This window comes from Ceratotherium simum, chromosome 36, assembly GCF_057802395.1.
Source record: "Ceratotherium simum simum isolate JZ-2026a chromosome 36, ASM5780239v1, whole genome shotgun sequence".
NCBI lineage: Eukaryota > Metazoa > Chordata > Mammalia > Perissodactyla > Rhinocerotidae > Ceratotherium > Ceratotherium simum.
This window is the reverse complement of record NC_141935.1, coordinates 11,489,345-11,505,887: the sequence shown is the minus strand read 5'-3', so window position 1 is coordinate 11,505,887 and position 16,543 is coordinate 11,489,345. Positions and strand designations below refer to the sequence as shown.

At 35.2% G+C, this 16,543-nt stretch overlaps 1 protein-coding gene across 1 annotated transcript in view; it reads right to left on the bottom strand.

Annotated features, from left to right (window-relative positions):
• Positions 1 to 16,543, bottom strand: part of BRINP3 (BMP/retinoic acid inducible neural specific 3) — a 394,713-nt gene that overhangs the window by 279,203 nt on the left and 98,967 nt on the right. The gene's annotated exons all lie outside the window — the stretch shown is intronic.

Here is a 16,543-nt window from a genome sequence, read left to right as displayed (position 1 = left end):
ATTTCAATGTAATGCTTGATATTATTAGATATGTTATGGTTTTATGACAGTGTTTGAATTAATATTTAAGAGTCAGTAATCATTACTAAAAAGGAATCTGAGTAAATATACATTTGTACTTTGTGTATAATCTGATGTATTAAATATTTTTAAGTCATCCTGGAGTTTGTCACCAAGGATTCCTTGGCTTAAGTCATTTCGAGTATCGTACTCCTCATCCTGCCAATATGATATGGCCTTCCTATGACCATCTTAGTGAAGAGATTGGCAAAGAATAAGAGGAGAAGAAAGGAAGATACTGCAAGAATGATTTCAAGCCATTCCCATTCCCTTAACATTTTCACAGCAATACGATTAATATATTCACGCACGCACACACACACACACACTTTCCTAAGGTGATTCTTTGAAAATAAATAAATAAATTAGATAAACCACCAGTTAATCTAATCAGGAAAAAGGAAGAAAGCATAAACAAGAAAATAACCAAAAACACAGGGGATATTTTTTAAAATAATAGAAGACCACTTTACACCACTCTTAAAACCTAAATAAAACGGGTAATTTTCCAGAAAAATCTAATTTACCAAAACTGCCTCTAAATGGTGATATAATTCTAAACAAGTTAAAGAGAAAGCAGAAAAATTGGGGAGTGGGGGGCACTACCCTGAAAAAACATATACAACAGTGGGTTCAGAGGGAATTAGTATCAAATACAGATCTTATTCTACATTTGCCTTTTTTATAAAGCCCACACAAAACAAAACTGTTGAAAAGTAACTGGGCTTGTAGGGAAAATAAGTTAGAGGATGCTTGGAAGTGAGAGCTACAGTGAGAGCTGGCCTGGCGGAGGCAGGGCGGGACCCTCGTTGGTGAGGCCTGTCTGCTGGCACAGAGCTGGGCCAGCCACTGATCTTTACAGCAACATCGACCTTGAGAGCAGCAATCAAGCCCAGGCGGAATGGGCATCAGGGCCCAGCTCCTGGAGGCTTCCAGATCACTTTGGAATAATGGCTGTGCACCCCTGGTACCTCACGTCAGGCATCTGCAGCGACATAAGCTTCAGTGCCTTCCTTCCTCAAGACCCCATCCGGAAGGATGAACATGCCACATATTGAACACTTGGCTGCTGCTCTGTTCGCTGCTGTTTCTTCACAGGTCTGTGACTAGGGCTGTATAAGAGCAGTCTGTAGCGTCAGAAGCCACCTGTCTGAGACACAGAGGGGAAAGGTGAATGATTGAAGTCCTGGGAGGCTAAAAGAGGGTACCTCAGAGTCTAGACTCCGAATACATTCAGAAACCACTGAACTTGAGAGGCTGAAGGGACTCAGACACCATTCAGCCTGGTGTCTTGCGGTCTGCCCACACTGCCTCTGCAGCGTCTCTGACCAAGTCCAAGACAGTGACCATTTTCACTCTGGGGAACTCCACTGCATCCTGCAGTGAACCTCTCTGTCAGAAAGTCCTGCTTTACTTTCCCAAGCTGTTCACTGGGATAGGACACATCAGCTGGCTGGTTAGAGACAGAAAGGGCAGCTTTTTGATGCTCAAGCCATAGCCCCAAATACTTCTGGAAGGGTTCTGGCTGTCACAAGATCAAGACCTGTACCAGCCAGAAGACAAACAAGAAAGTTCCTCTGGAACAAGAGGTGAATGCAGGCATCTGTGTTAATGCATTTTCCTTTCAGCTGTTGCTATTTAGAGTTGTATACGCTAGATGTGCAAAAAATATTTGTACATAAACCAATGTGACTATCACACTATACCGTCATAATCTCCCTATTTTCTAATTGTTTATGAGGTCATTTCAATTTCTGAAACATGAATTACACTAAACCAGACTGCTGTAAAGAGCAGATACTTCTACACACAATTTAAACTACTCCTGAGAATAGATTTCCATCCAAATAACGTTTTTACAAAACAAGCATAAATCAATAGAAAAAACTAATATTGCACAAATATTTCACAGACCAAGCGTTGTAGTAATATCAATTAAAAATCTAAATAAAATATTAGAAAATAAATTTCAGCACTCCATTTAAAGAATATTATATAATAAGTAAGAGGTGTATTTCTAAGAAGCCAGGGAGGTATATAGAATATTAGGAAGTTTATTAATAATAACATATCTGAGAAGAAAATTCAAGTAATCTCCTCCTTGGACACTGAAAAGGAATTTGTCAAAACTCAATGCTAATTACTGGTTAAAAAAACCCACAGTGAATAAAATAGAAATTGACAGGTAATTCCTTAACATGACTTACAAATGTTATACCAGTGATCCTCATTATTTGCCAATTCTGTGTTTGCAATTTTGCTTACTGGCTAAAATTTATTTGTAACTCGAAAATCAATACTTGGGGCCCTTTCGCAGTCATTCCGGGAATGCACATGCGCAGAGCAATGAAATTTGGAGTCTTCCAAGGGCACACGTTCCCCACGGAGGTCCGACAAGGTGCTGCTCTGCGTTCTTGTTTCTGCTCTCCTGCAGGGAGGATCACAGGATGGAAATGGCAGGGGGCAGCCAGTGTAGACCAAGAAACGCCAGCTCTGCGGCCAGTTGTGCAAGGTTTGAATGCCAACTCTGGTACTGTTGGCAACAGTTCTGAACCTTCTTTTCTCTTTGGTAAAATAAAGCAAATACAATCTAACAGGATGAATTGTTTTAGATTTAAGATTATAATCTGTGGGCGATATGTCTATCCCTACACAAAAAACACACACACATGCACATATTATCCCTAGAAGCAATGGTTCAGTATTTGCTAATTCAGTGTTTGTGGTGGTTTTGTAGAACATAACTATCATGAAGAACAAGAATCAAGTGTGTGTGTGTATATATATTACATATCATATATAAAATACATATATAATATATAAAATACATATGTATGTGTATATACGTACACCTATATACATATATATTATATATTTGCATGTGTACATTATATATATGTGACAAGTTAGCATTACGTGCATGGGCTGATTCTGGAAGCTTTAGTGCTAAGTCAAGAACACAGAAGTACTATAATCAACTTTACTGTCTAATACAGTACTAGATGTTCTCACCAATGTAACTGGTCAAAAGAGAGAAATTAAAAGTATGAACACTGAAAAGGGAGCACTAAAAATACCAATATTTGCAGATGATATGATTTAAACTCAGCAACTCCACAGGACTCAACTGAAAAACTTCTACAAACAATAAAATAATTCAGTTAGTAGGATGTGCAATTAAATACAGAAATCAATAGCCTTCTTGTATACACACAATGACCAATTGAAGATATAAGGTCAAAGAAGACTTTATATTAGAAACAAAAATAAAATAAAAAGCTTAGGAAAAACAATGAAAAATGAGAAAAATCTACTTGAGAAAAATTTTGAAACATTCTTAACAATCACAAAAGTAGAATGAAACAAGTGGAAATATATATCGTAGAAAGACTCAACCTCATAAAGGTGTCATGTACAGGATATATGGAAAAATAAATAGGGATACATATCCAGGAAAACTTTGGAAAGAAGAGTGACAAGGGGAGACTAGGCCTATCAGAAAACAAAAAATAAAATTAAAAATTGAGTTAGTGATTTCTGAATAAACGGACCAACAAAATAAGCTAACGTTTCAGAGATAGATCCACATATATACACAAATTTACTATACCATATAGGCAGTGTTTCAAATAAACCAGATAGGATTGGAATTTTACATCAACGGTATTGTGACAGATTGGGTAGTTATTTGGGAAATAACGGAGTGGAATTGATACCACATCACATACTAAAATAAAGCCAAATTGATTAAAGGTATATACATACATATAATTTTTATATATATATATATTTGACTACAGTGTAGAAGACATGGCTAATCCATTTACAATCATGGAATGGGAAAGGCTGTTCTAACTATGCTTCAAAATCTGGAAGTCATAAGAGAATTTTTAATTTCCCTTCATGGCATTCTTAGTTTTAAATAAAATATACTCTTCATCATACTAAAAACAAGAGTTTCATCAGGCACAATGTCTATCATAGACTTTTCTGATGACAAAAATATCTTTGTAGTTTAACCAAAAAAGCACCCTTTTGATGACTGTGAGCATCTTTAAATACGAAGGAACTCATAACTTTCCTGGCCAAAAAGAAGTGTAATCACACTATTTTTTTTCATTCTCCTAAAAATTCGAGTAGTCAAAAATATCATATCCCCATTGTATCTGTGAAGAAACAGAAGATTACAAATCCTCTTCCTGTAGTGTTTAATATATATAATAATTTATGAACGTCATTTCTTTTAATATAGTAGCAGCTCACTGAGACACAAGACCTAAATAGACTAAGTGACTGCTTACATTTGGGTGTTCTGAGGCTTCTCCATTCAGTTACTGTTTTGATTAAATGATATGTAGAAATAGCACCAAATCTAGAATGTTCAGTATACTCAAAGGAATGCACATTAATAAATTCCATATTAAATCTGTGAACATTACTCAGAATATGGAGCAGGTATAACTAAATTAGAGCTGTGTAATGAAATCACATTATCGTCTATCTGCCCATCTATTTGTAACTTATTTTCATAGATATATCTTTGTGATTCAGTAAGCATTTTAAACGTGCTAGAAATTGTGCTATAAGATTTATTTTTTTCATTCTCATAACAATACAAGTAGTCAAAAATATCATATCCCCATAAAATCTATGGAAGAAACAGAGGATTACAAATATTCATTAATGTGTTTTGAGGTAGAAAAGAAATCAGCAGTCTGACATCATAGCATAATTTTTTAAACATTAGGCAATACTGTCTCCCCAAAATACTATCATGAATATTCATTTACAATGAATCAATTTTGTTAAACCTTTGACATAAACTAATGCATCTAACTTGCATTGATGTTAATTGATTTAAGTATGTGACAGTAGTAAAATTGTTTTATCTCCTTAAAGGTTAATGTTTATGTTTGGTTTTCTTTTTAACCTCATTTTCTCTCTCTAAGTCATGAGAAGGGAAGAAAGGCAGAGATTAATACACAGGCAGGATTTAGGGAAGTCATGTCCAGTAGAATTTTCTGCAATTGTGGAATTGTTCTTTTTTTTTTTTTTTTTTTTATTTTTTATTTTTTTTCATTTTAATTTTTTGGTTTATTGCAGTAACATTGGTTTATAACATTGCAAAAATTTCAGGTGTACATCATTGTACTTCTATTTCTGCATGGACTACATCATGTTCACCACCAAAATACTAATTACAACCCATCATTGCTGTTCTCTGATATGGTAGCCACTAGCCACATGCGGAGAATGGGGGAAAGCAGTCAGTACAAACTTTCAGTTGTAAAACGGATAAGTTCTGGGGATGTAATCTAGAGCATGGTGACTGTAGTTAACCATAATGTATCGTAAACTTGAAAGTTGCTAAGAGAATAGATCTTAAATGTTCTCACCACAAAAAAAGAAAAGAAAAGATAACTATAAGAAGTGATGGATGTGTAACTAACCTTTATTGTAGTAATCATTTCACAATATATGTGTATATGAAATCATCACGTTGTACACTTTAAACTTACACAGTGTTATTTATCAATCGTGTCTCAAGCTGGAAGAAAATGTTAGATTTCTGTCATAGATGAAAAAAGTCACTAATACAAGTGAAGAACTGAATTTTTAATTTAATTTAATTTAAATTAATTTCAATTTTCAATAGCTACATGTGACTAATGGATGATGTATTGCACAGTGTACCTCTAAAGTCTATGCCAGACCACCACCCTGTGCATGCTAGAAGTCCTGTCATTCTACATCCAAACATAATCGTAATCTGCCCACTTTTTCTTTATCACTCAAACCGCCATAGCAACGAACAATGCAATTTCTTTCTAATTAGTACACTTGCTTCTACTCCCTGCAGTTCATTCTCCAGACAGCAATTAAAGTAGTCTTTAAAAAAAATCAAATTAACATAACATAATACTCAATGGTGAAAGACCGAAAGCTTTTTTCCCTAAGATCAGGTACAAGACAAGGATGCCCGCACGCACCACTTCTATTCAACATAGTACTGGAAGTTCCAGCCAGAGCATTTATTCTTGAAAAAGCAGTAAATGGCATCCAAATTGGAAAGGAAAAAGTAAAACTATCACAATTGGCAGAGGAAATGATCTTATAGAGAGAGAAGCCTAATGAATACACACACACACACACACACACACACACACAAACTGTAAAGCAAAGTACAGGACTCTGAATCAATGCACAGAGATCAGTTGTATTTCTATACACTAGCAATGAACAATCTAAAAATAATATTAAGAAAACAGTTCTATTTACAATAGCATCAAAAAGAATAAAATACTTAAAAATAAATTGAAGTTTAAAGAGTTTAAAAAGAGGCACTGAAAAGTACAAAATATTGCTGAAAGAAATTAAAGAAGAGCTAAATAAATGGAATGACATCCCATGTTCATAAATTGGAAGACTTAATATTGTTAAGATGAGACTACAACCCAGGGCCATATACAGATTTGGTACATCCCTATCAAAATCCTATCAAACAGCATATTTGCAGAAATGTAAAAACCCACTCTAAAATTCATATGGAATTTCAAGGGAGTTGAATAGCCAAAACAATCTTAAAAAAGAGCAACAAAGTTGGAGGTCTCATACTTCCCGGGGCTTTGGGGAGATAAAAAGAAAAAGAGGAAGATTGACAACAGATGTTAGTGTAGGGCAAATCTTCCTACAAAAAAAACAATAGAATTGGGAACAGGGACTCAGATGACTGGACATCAATGTTTATTGCAGCATTATTCACAGTAGCCAAAAAGTGGAAACAACCCAAGTGTCCATCAACATACGAACAGATAAACAAAATGTGGTATATACACATAGTGGGTATTATTCAGCCACAAAAAGAATGAGGTTCTGACACATGCTACAACAGGGATGAACCTTAAAAATATTATGCCAAGTGAAATAAGCCAGACACAAAAAGAAAAATATTGTATGATTCATATAGAAATATTTACAGGAAATATCTAAAATATTTAGATATTTTGCCTACAAATAGGCAAATTTGTAGAGACAGAAAGTATATTAGAAGTTACCAGGGCCTGGGAAGAGAATGGAATTGGAAGTTACTGCTTAATAGATACAGAGTTGCTGTTTGGGATAACATTTTTCAAAACAGATAGTAGTGGTGATGGTTGCACAGCATTGTGAATTAAATAATGCTACTGAATTTTATACTTAAACATTGTTAAAAACGGCAAATTTTGTTATGCATATATATTTACCACAATTATAAAAAGGATAAAATAACAACAAAAAAACCTCAAGGTATATTAAAAAAAACCTCTCAAATCATATCATTCTATCACAAAAAGTATCCTCCAATAGGTGCTCATCATTTAAAAAATAAAATCCAAATTCCTTCTCTGGGTTTTCACGCTCCCATGTATTTTGGCTCCTGTCTACATCATCCTCTAGCCATGAACTGCTCCTATATCTGTTGCTTGAACATGTTAAGCTTGTTTCCACTGTAGGACCTTTATACAAGCTTTCTTGTCTGTCTTCAAAACCCAGTGTATATATATGCGATGCACAGATGTTGGCTCTCTCTATAAATTCAATTTTATAGCAGTTGAGAAGGTAGTTGCCTAGTATCATAGTTAAAACCATGAACTCTGGAACCAGATGATTAATGTTTAAATCCAAGCCTCACCAAATACTACCTGCATGACTTTGGAAGTTAGTGTGTCTCAATTTCCTCAAATAGAGAATGAGAATAATGAAACCTACCTCATGAGATTGTTATGGGAATAACATAACATATGCTGTGGGTATAGCACTACTTAATTAATATGATATGAGTCCTTGGACTAATGTCTGGCTCATGGCAAATGTTATTGTGTGTTCCATTTATTATTATTACTTAAGAATTATCTTACCCTCTTCCTCCCACCTCCTGCTCCTTCCTTACCAAGAGAAGACAGTTGATGTACTTAGCAGGCAACAATCTTCTCAGTGGAGATAGGCCCCATCCCTTTTTAAAGGATGCATCTCAACTGAGCTAAATCAGACATGGGAATTCCCCTTCTGCTTGGCAGTTTTTGGTCTAAAGGTAAATATGCGATCCAGTTCTGGCCAAGGCGTTTTAGAAAGTCTCCCGTCATCTCTCCAAGAAACACTTTCATCACTAACAGAAAAAAATGTTGTTGGACAAAAAAGGCTCTTTTTACATTGCTCTATTCTTTCTGCCTTGAACAGAATTGTGTGAAGATGTCATTGTGGAGCTACAGCAGCCCTCTTGCAACACCAGCCCTCTCGCAACACAATTCTCCATTGTGTTTCTACTCCTATGGTGACAGCTTTTGTTTTGGATTACCTTTTCAAAGATGTTTGCTTGACAAATAATCTTGAAACCTAGGAATAATATTTCCCTTGGGAAAGAGGGCATTTGTTTTCCGACGAGGATAGTAAATATAATGCCTCCTGTCGGTGCAAAGGTTGGGCAGGTTTGTTAGCAGTCCTTTATAAGATTTGGGATTTCCTACCTTGGGATTCCTCAGCTGTGGAACAACCTGAGTGTGTGTGCAGCATCCATGTGAGCTGCTCCAGAGGGGCCCCGAGGGCCTTGCAGGGCAAAGAGAACCAATGTGAACGTGAAGCTCACACTGCCGTGAGTAATAAAATCCTCTGTCTCTGACCCAGGAGTTTCATGTCTTCTGTCAGCATCTATGAAACTGTGGCAGGTTAACTACGTATTTTGCAAGCAAGATCAAGTCTCAGACCCTTCACAGTTCCTGACGAAGACAAAAGCCAGCTTACTGAAAATAATAGAGCAAAAGATAAGAACTTCCTATTGAGCCACTGCACCAAACTTGGAATATCTACCTCCAGACTTATTACATGATTAAAACAACAACAACACAAATAAAATACTGTTATTCAAATATTCAGCTGAGGAACACATTCTATGTAAAAAAATATGAATTTTTTTTATGAGATTCACTCATATACATGATGAAAGCAATGTCATCATTTGCTGATTTGAGTACCAAGAAAAATAGGCCGAAATACCTATTTGAAGAGATGATACTCTTTTTACTCAGCCTTCCCATATCTCCTGTAAAATCTATTATAGCTTAGGTTCAACTCTTAGGCAAACAGTAAAAATTAAAAAAACCACCCTGGTCAAATATATTTGGTTGTAGATATATCTAAAGAGGTTATTCTGCCTGAGAATATTTTTGGTTCTCAAGAAGAAACTTCCTCATCTTCTCACCAAGTCCTGTGATGCTAGCCACATTGGGCTTCTTGAAGGTTCCACAACATACTGGATGCTTCCCCACTTTTATAAATATGAAAACTCTATCTTCTATTACTCCGATATTCTTACTCCATCTTGCTATCCTGGAGAAGTTCTCTCTATTTTTTTAAGTCTCAGGTAAATTTATTCTCTTTGTTTTCTCAAATTATTCCCAGTCAGAATTATCTGCTCCTTCTCCTATTTTCCCGTGTTATTTTATACATACCAGTGTTTTCATCCTCTTTGTGTCACATTATAACTTGTATATATGCCTCTCTCCTCCATCACAGTTTGTCTTACTTTAGAATTTTGTCTGTGTCATATATTTGTGGTCTCCTATTCATCTCTTCATTAAACAGATATTTATTGAGGACCTACTATGTGCTAGCCACACTGTTGGCAGTGGGAATACAGCTGTACAAAAGTCAGATTGAGACACTTCCTTGGTGGAACTTACATTCTAGTGAGAGAGGCAAGGTAAAAAACGGTAAGTGGAGAAACACAATAACAAAATAAGTACAGCTTGAGATTCATGCTCTGAAGGGGAAAAACAGCAAAACAATTTAAAATTAAAAGTAAATGGGGAATCCAACTTGGATAGGGCAGCCAAGAAATGCTTTTCTGAGAAGGTGGCATTTAAGTGCTGACTTGAAAGGTGAGACTGAGACAGCCATGAGAAAAGCCAGGGAAGCACATTCTCGATGACGTAAACAACGAAAAGGCTCGGCAAGGGCACTTAGAGACCAAGGTAGCTAGATGACAGTAAGGAGGTGAAAGGTGACATAAAAACTGAGAGAGATGGAAAGAGCCAGTTCATGAAGACATTTGTGGGTTATAGAAAGGGATTTAGAATTTGTTCCAAGAGCAACAGAAAAAAATCACTGAATATTTTTATTCAAAGGATTGACATGAACTAATTTACATGCCTGAGAAGTTACTCTGGCTACTCTGAGGTGAATAAACTTAGCCCTGTTGGATGCCTGTGACAATAATCCAGGTGAAATATCCTGGTATCTTGGACTAAGGCTGAGATATGGGATGGAACAAAATGGATGGATTGGAGTTTTAGAAGTGTTTGTTATTGGATTGAATGTGGTTAATGATAGAAAAGGGGGTATTGGGAATAATTGATAGGTTTTAAAATTGAGCAAGTTGCTGAGTGATGGCAAGGGAATGAGAAGAGGCAGAACTTTTGGAAGAATATCAAAAGCTCCATTTTCAACATATTAATTTTGAGATGGCCATTTAATACCCAAAAGAAGACGTCAAAAAAGTAGATGGATATTAGAATCAGGATGGACTTCTGAAGAGAGATCTGGACTGAAGAAACAAATTTTATATACCTATATCAGTAAATACTTGTATATAACACTATGTGGGACTGAATGAGATCCCTCAGAAAGATATTTCAGTTTCAGAGGAAAAGATGTACCAGGACAGAGATTAGAGGACAGGAAACACTTAAATGAAGAGTATTAGGTCAGTTATGATCAATAAAAAACATCTCCAACTCAAACTGAATTAAGAAGGAAATTTGTTAAGTAACATACAGGAAAATCTAGAGATAGGGTGGTCTTCAGAGTTTGTGGATTCACCAATTCCATGATATTGACAACCCTTAAAGGTAGTTGTTATGGTTTACCTACTTTACAGATAACAAGCTTAGCATCCTAGAGAAAAAACAATTTGCTCAAGGTGACGTAATTAGTAAATATTAGAGGAGCCAGGCATTAAAGTCTAGGCTCATTCTATCAACCACTCCATCCTTCATAAAAAATATATGTTTAATGTTCCTCATGATGATATTACAAACCTACGAAGTTAAGATGTTAAGTCCATTTATCCTCATTTTTCATTTTTTTACCAATAAGAAATATGAGCCTCAAAAATATTTGATAATTTGTTCCGGTTCACGTTGACCAGTGGTGGAGTCATGGCCAGCGCTCAGGTCTGGACTCCTACACGAACGCTCTCTTCCCCCTACCCCACGATATCAGGTTGCCTGTCTAGCCATGCTCCCATTATAAAAGAAGTAAGACATTTCTTCCTTTGTCTGTTTTCTTAAATTTATTATTTAAAAAACTTTAAATGTGTGGGTCCAAGTTTCTCATTTTGGTAATACTTTGCTTCCTTGACCTTTTCCTCCACCAACAAAGCATTGGTGATATGCACAAAGTTCTCACTGTCTCTGGAAGCACGGTCTTTCAGCGGCCACACACGACTGGCACGGCTACTTACAATAATGTGCCAAGCCAGCCCTGAGCTTCGGAGTAGTACTCAGATTATTTTTATTATGGGATATGACTCTCATTTACTGTTTTGTTTTTTTTTTTTTTTTAAGATTTTATTTATTTATTTTTTTCCCCCCAAAGCCCCAGTAGAGAATTGTGTGTCATAGCTGCACATCCTTCTACTTGCTGTAAGTGGACGCCTCAGCATGGCCGGAGAAGCAGCGCGTCGGTGCGAGCCCGGGATCCGAACTCGGGTCGCCAGCAGTGGAGCGCGCTCACTCAACCACCAAGCCACGGGGCCGGCCCCCCATTTACTGTTTTTTTAAAGGGAAATAAAGGTAAAGGAAATAGAGGCATGTATTTGTCTTCTGTTTTTATACATTAATATCTCTAACTTTACTGGATCTTTAAAATTCTAATTGGTCACATGCATGTGTACCAATGACCTTGAGTTTTCCTTTTAGCCATCTTTCCTCTTAGCCTAAATCATATAAAACTACTCATGTACCTCTATCAGAGACTCATCAAATATCAAAAAATAATAATGTGAATGAATGGCAGAAAATAGCACATTTTTCATTAAATCCATCAGCTAATTCTCATTCATGTTCCAGCCCAATTTCATTCAACACATGCTGATACAGTGTAGGTCCTAGGTACACGGACCAGTACTTATTTCCAAGATTATTTCAGTATTTTTCTCTTTTTCATACAGATAATTTGTGGAAATTCTTCAGATTTTATATGGCAATTTTCATGTTAGAGAGTTTTGTATTAAGCTTAAGTCCTCTGAATAAAACTTAAGATGTGTAAATTTTAAAGTACAAAGACACAAATAGTCAGTAGTGGCAGAAAATTATATGTACATATGCAGAATATAGATAGACATATTGCATAAGACCATTTATTCCTTGCAGAGAACATGTGTGACAATTCATTTTGTCTTTTAATATTAACTGTTTTGTTTTAAAATATAATATTTTTCTACTTCAGGAAGTCTAAAAATTTGCATTACAATGAAACTTTCGGTTCTGTTTGCCCTTTTCATTGATGGGAAATATAAAATCAGAAAGAAAAAAACTCCAAGATGCGTGTACATACTTCTAAAGAATCTTGAGTTGTTTTTAATCTTCCCAACTTTTCCTAATTACTTCATACTTGGAAATCCTGTCACATCTTTCCTTGTCAACACAACTGGGATTTACATTCTCCCTCCTAATACACCATCACAAATGAAAACATTGTTTTGAGTTCCAACTGCATATTCAATAGCTGCCGAGAAAATAGAAATGTAGACTCACTTAATGAGCCCTAACAAACTCATACTTCAACTTAGTAAGCATAATAAATTTTTAAAAATCCCAAACTATAAATTTCTGCAAAAGATCACAATGAGCCAAGATTTAATTTTTTTAAAGAGGAGGGGAGTGGGGCACTAATTCCTTATCCTTCTCGAGAAAAGGACAGCCTATCTTTAGCAAATGCTGGAGCAAAGTACGTATTTATTAAACTTTTTATCCTTTCAGAGCATGCCATTCTAAGTTGTCCTTTATCTGAGAATTCAAATGCCCTTCTAATGAATTGCACCTGCTTTCAAATATTAAAAATGTCCTATCGTTATATATTTCCTTGCAAAAAATTAGCGGCCACTGAATTGGCCAAAGCACAGTTCCAAGAGGTCTGTCTAGGTTGTGAGATTCAAAGGAATGTGCCTAGTTAGGCACCCTGAGGTTCCAGCCGTGTGAATGAGTTACACCAATCCAATCCAGGAGCAGCAAATGCTGCGGCCATTTCAATTCACTGCAGTCATGTAGATCCAGCCTCGCTCTAAACTTCCTCAAGTGCTTTCCCACTTTGGTTTGGCACATTGACAACTCAGAATAGATACTGTATTGATTTGTGTCTTCCCAGTGGTGCAGGTGGTACAGGGATGTGAAAGGAAGCCCTTGAAATCAGTGCATTGGCACTCATCCATTCCTGGGCGTATTTTTTTCCTCTCCATTCATCTCATGTTGACGAGGAAAATATTTAACTGGGTGCTTTGTATGAGATCATTCACAAAGTAATTCCCTTGTGTTTTAATTTTTTAGTGGGCCATTAGATTCAAGAGAACCTAAATTTCTTGTTCTTGTATTAAAATAACAATAAAACCTGGCTTCTGATTCATTGAAGATATTATTTGCTGCCTTTAGATTGCAATGACATGGCGTTTGGTAATTAGGAACACAGACAGAAGCAGGAAAGCATCATGATTAAGTTTCAACATTACGTTTTCCTTATAAAAACATAGTGGTCAGTGTAACTATCTCCCACCTAACAAGAACTGTTGTCTGAGTTCTAGACATCTTGTCCTGACTCCCTAAAAATTTCCAGAAAATAATGAACTATGTATCAGTGATATAAGATTCATGTCTGTTAGCACTTTTAGCATGCATTTGGTAGTATTAGAGAGTAAATCATCTTTTTGTATGTGAGCAAAATAAAACATGAATAGCAAAATAAATTTAAATCACAAGCCCTGAGAATGAGTCCTAGTTCTGCCACTTTACAAGCTATTTCACCTGGAAAAGTTATTCAACATTTCCAAAGTTTATTTTTCTTGATTTATGTAGTGAGAATAAGAACACTGACTGCAAAGGATTATGTGACATACTAATACTTGTGAAAAGAATTTCTTAATTAAGTATTAAACAGATGTGAACTATTATCGATCCTTGTAGGCAAGTGTTTTCACATTCTCCCAAATTATATAGACTCATAAAATAATAAATGCTCTGGATTATTAGGTGCTAGTTGTTGTTATAAGCACTTTACATGTATTAACTCATTTAACCACTACAATGACCTCGTGAGGTAGTTATTATAATTATCCCAGTTTTACAGATGAGGAAATTGAGGCACAGAGCAGTTACGTATCGTCACACCTCTAGCAAATAGTGGGGCCAAAATTCAAATCTCAGGCAATCTACATCTAGGGTCTTTGTTATTAATGTAATCGTTACCCTTGAATGCCTTTCCATTTTGTAGTAATTTGCAAAACAAAATTACGTTTCCTAAAATGAAAAATTTCTTCACATTACTTCTCTTCTATATTTTGTAGGATAAAAACAAAACAAAACCTAGTTACTTTGTAACTCCAAGGCCCCAGGCAGTATTGAATTATAATTGGAGTTTCCAACATAGAATCATTGTTATTATGAAGAATAAGACATTCATTTTTTAAATTATGCTTGTGATGTATGGAGCAAAAAGTAAACACTCCACATAGCAAATGCTAAAAATATTCGTGTACTGATAATTAAACAATGTTTATAGGGAGGAAGGATGTAAATCATCTACATCATTGGAAACATCAATATCAATCTATTTTTCTTTTGTCGGTTTTGATAAATATATAATCTCCGGATAATGAAAAACATTTGCACACAACTACTCCTTTCCATGTGTGGGCAAACAAAGATGATTTTAACATAAGATTATGAGGGCATCAATTTCTTTTAGGTTAATAGTGGAATGTTAGCTTGTGGGCAACATCACACCTGCCCTTCGCCGTAAACTGGTACGTTGTGCATCAGTATTGGTTTTCTGGCCTCTAATTTTCTGGTTCTCTTGGTTCTCATATAATCAATCACAGAACTTTCCTTGTGCAAGGACCCAGGAATACTGGTATCTTTAACCAGTTTATGAGTATATAGGGACCCTCTTTGAACACATGTAGCCATTTTAACACTAAAATGGTCACACCATTATCATGTAAAAAGATGCAATATGACATCATTCCACATTCTTTTAATGATGGGAAACTCTGCGTCAAGTTCCTTTTGCATCACTTTACCATTAATTTCTTTTTTTCTTGAACTTTTATGTTTGAGAATTTCAGTAGTACAAGGTCATGCGTACGTAGCCATCAAAATTGGATCTTAAAACAAGTATTATTTTAAGTTTTATACAAAATAGGAGGAAGAAAACTTCATTTTTGCAAAAGGAAACCTTAGGGCACAAATGAGTTACATATCTCTTCTAGGAAAATCAAAGTTAAATGCCATTTCTAATTTTAAGTAATGAAAACTGAAAACTCTGATCTGTATCAATGGAATTAAATGTGTTTTGCTTTTGTAAAGTTTAATGAACTCTAGTAAAATATTTCTGAAGAGAAATTTTGCATATATATCAAAATGTAGAAAACTATAAATATTTTATGTTCCCTGAAACTTACTTTCAGGAGCTTAGTCTATAGAAATAATGGGATAATTTGCACAAATGTTAAGTGTAAAAATAACAGCTCTTAGTTTTCCAAGCACTATTCTAAGCTTTTTCTGGCACTCTTAATTTATCCATACCTCAACTCTATGAAGCTGATACTGCTATTATATCCTTTAAACAAAAGCAACTTGAAGCTTACAGAATCTCAGTAATTCACACATGATCATACCACTACTTCATAGAGCACCATGGATTAAAATTTAAATGATGTGATTCCAAATCACTAGATCATAATGACTAAAATTTTATAATGGATTTTCTTTTGTTCATTTGTTTATTGCAGTGGCATTAGTTTACAACATTGTGTAAATTTCAGGTGTACATCATTATACTTCTATTTCTGCATGGATTACATCATCTTCTCATGTTCACCACCAGAATACTAATTACGATCCATCAGCACATATAATGGATATTTTTAACAGCTTTGTTTAAAATATAAAAAAAAGAAACAAAGTTAGGTGATGAGAGATTGATGAAATAAGGGCTCATCCTTTAAGTAGACGCTATGTGACCCCTAAAATTAATGCTGCAGGTCTTTACTCTTTGACATGGAAAGGTTTTCAAGGAATGTTTTTAAGTAAAGAAGAAAGTCAGCTTTTAAAGTTATTTATATACTAAGAATTAAGTTTTTTAATGCCTAAATAAAGATATATATTAAAAATTTTTGAAAATATACAGTTGAAAATACATGTAGTAGTTATATCTGGTGTTGAGAGTTCTTACGGTT